Below are 2,887 nucleotides of genomic sequence, written 5' to 3' on the forward strand. Positions count from 1 at the left end.
TGAGTGTATTCCCCTATTCCAGGATAAATTCCTAGAAACACAAATGCGGGGTCAAAAGGCTTGCATTTCAAACTTTAATAGATATTACTAAGTTACCGTCCAATAAGGTTTTCACCTATTTTTTCTTGCAACAGTACAGCCTATGAAAATGTCCACTAACCATGTCTTATCAATAATACTACATGTTGTCTATCTTTCTAATGCTTGGCATCTTGATAAATTTCATTTGATTTTTTAAAATCATAAAGTAGGGTGAACATTTTTTCATACACTTATTAACTTATTATAATTCCTCTTCTATGGATTACCTGCTTGTGGCCTTTGTTCCTTTTTCTATTAAGTTGTTTACCTTTTTGTTAATGACTTGTGAAAGCTCTTTGTAGATCAGGGATACAAACCCTTTGTTTAAACTGTTGCAAGTATTTACCCAGTTTGTCCTTTGTGGTTTGATTTTGTATGTAGAGCTTTTGTTATCCAGAACTTTACAAATTTTATGTGGTTCTATGTATTAGGCTTTTCTGGTTTTCTGCTTAGAAAGGCTTTATCCACGCCAAAATAAAAAAATGGCCACCCGTGTTTTCTTTCATGGCTTCTGTGGGTAATTTTTTTTTTCTTTTTTTTTTTTTTACCCAAGGCCGGGCCACATGGGGCCAGTTTACTGCACTTAAATACCTCTCTCTCTTTGTATATAATATATGTTTTTTTTTTGTTCAGTTTTTCATAAAGAACATTAACACACATACATCATAACTTCTGTGGGTTTCTTTATATGTTTACATTTTTTTCCCTCTATCTGAATGTATTTTATTATGTCATACATATAAGACGGGGATGATTTTCTGTTTTTCAAATGGATAGCTGATTGGGCTATAAGGATTTGGTGAGATTCCAGATCCTCTGGAACTTTCCAGGGGCTGTGATTTCTGCTAACATCTTGTTTCCTTAAAGTGACTAGGAGGGATTAGAAGGAAAATGGCTGGTGTTTATCTTCAGGCTAAGGGACGGGAGACTGAGATGCAGTCCTCAGACAAAGTTGAGAATGGGGTGCTGTGCCCAGAGGAGGAAAAGCAAAGGCGGAAGGAGAGCGGAAAGAGTCCTGCTCCTCTTGAGAGAGTTCAGGGAGCGAGAGACACATCCCTGTAGGGTCCAGCGCACCCCAAACCAGTGCTGTACCTCTTCCCGCCTGCTTCCCAACCTTTGCTCCAGAGGTCTGGGCTCGTTAGCGTGTGCTCCTTCCACAGTATTTCTTGACCACTTACCCTGAGCCCAAGGAAGGATCGCCGTATCTGGTCCAGTGATAACGGACGTACACAGCAATAACCCTGAAACAGGGAGAAGAATGCTCACGGGGACTCTGCCGGCCGCAGGAGGCAGGAAGTCGTTTGGGAAAGATTCCCCTCATTTGTGGCATTTAAAATTTTGTTCTTTAGATCTGTAAAGAGAATTCCCTGACTCTGTTGGAAAAATGAAAATGTCCCTATCGTGAACAGTCGTGCCCACCTGTGCTTTCTCTGGGAAGGCCGCCCTGGCGGTGTCGCCTGCCCCCTTCGGGGGAGGTCGGAGGTCAGGAGCACCGCGTGGGGAGGGCAGCAGCAGCAGCCATTCTGGCGCCACCGCAGAGGCTGGAGGTCAAGGGCTCACAAACAGCCGGTCCCAGCAGCTTCCACAAGCGCGTGTGTACATCTCTGTCCACATTGCTCTGGAATCTTCTTTTAGGTAACCTTCCTCACCGGAAGGCGCAGATCATGTATCTCGTGGTAGGTGCGCCGCAAATGGCTGAATGAATGTGTCAGTGGTGGTGGAGAGCGGGGTGCGGTGTCCGGGGTGCGGTGCCCGGGCTGCCGGCTGCCTGTGGGCCCAGCCTGGCTGAAGACCATGTCGGGGCGGAGGCCATCGGCAGGTAACGGAGGCCCAAACGCACCCTGTCGAGGGACCGTGGCCCCTTGCATCTGGGCCACCACCCCCAGTCCCATGCCTGCCGCCCTCTGCCCCCTGAGTTGGGGAGCTCCAGCGCGCAGCCCCTCACCGTGAATGGCAGCCGCTCCTCCTTCGGGAGCCCCTGCAACTGCAGGCTCTGTCGGTCGCCCAGCCACATTCCCTGAGCCCTTTCCTGCTGAGTCACTGCAGCCCCTGTCCCAGCTTCCTGCCAACCCCGCTGGCCGGCTCAGGCCGAAGAGGAGGAAGGAGGAAGCTGAGGAGACTGCGTCAGGACCCAGGAATGCTCTGCTGGGCGGCAAGTGGGGACGACTTCCCAGCTTCTGCTGCTCTGCAGGGATGACCAGGAACTGGACTGTCTGAGGGGCCGAGTGATGCCCACCCACGTCCCTAACTCAGAGCCAGGCCCTCACCAACTCCCATTCCAGAGAACAAGGCTTCCCCCCCCAACCCCATCCTCCACTGTTTGTGTTTGTGTTTGTGATAGCACGTCCCATGTGACTGCCCGTGGCCATGAGCAGTTGTGTGTTCTCATGTGCCGATGAGCATGGCTGAATGTGACTGTGGATGTATGAAGTAATGTGAGCTCGCATGTGAGCGTGTGTGACTCAGAATCCCTGTGCATCACGGTGTCTAGTTGTGGGTGTGGCTCCATGCAGACGTATGGGTGAGTGTGAGCATATGCGTTTAAGTCTCACAGTGCACAGGTGTGTGACTGTGCGTCCTGGCCTGTGAGTGCGCGCTTGCCTGCGGTCACGTGTGACTCTGTGTGGCTGCGTGCTGCTGAGCGTGTGACGGAGCGTGTGACGCGGTGGGCTCCGTGTGGTTCTTCAGGACTCTGTGTGCGTGCCATGGCACAGGCCCAAGCGGGTTAGGGGTCTGCGGCCCCTCTCCCACGGCAGGTGGGAGACGAGAGTGTGTAGATCTGTTGTGTGCGCTCCCCTTTTCTAGG

At 50.7% G+C, this 2,887-nt stretch overlaps 1 long non-coding RNA gene across 1 annotated transcript; it reads right to left on the bottom strand.

Annotated features, from left to right (window-relative positions):
* Nucleotides 1-2,216, bottom strand: LOC118612915. Its single transcript, XR_004955264.1, has 2 exons — nucleotides 1,501-2,216; nucleotides 1-1,322 (listed from the first exon to the last, which is right to left on the bottom strand). It is a non-coding gene; the product is annotated as an uncharacterized LOC118612915 (long non-coding RNA).
* Nucleotides 2,217-2,887: the final 671 nt, after the last annotated feature.

The sequence above is a fragment of the Rousettus aegyptiacus genome, unplaced genomic scaffold, assembly GCF_014176215.1.
Source record: "Rousettus aegyptiacus isolate mRouAeg1 unplaced genomic scaffold, mRouAeg1.p scaffold_m13_p_17, whole genome shotgun sequence".
Lineage (NCBI taxonomy): Eukaryota > Metazoa > Chordata > Mammalia > Chiroptera > Pteropodidae > Rousettus > Rousettus aegyptiacus.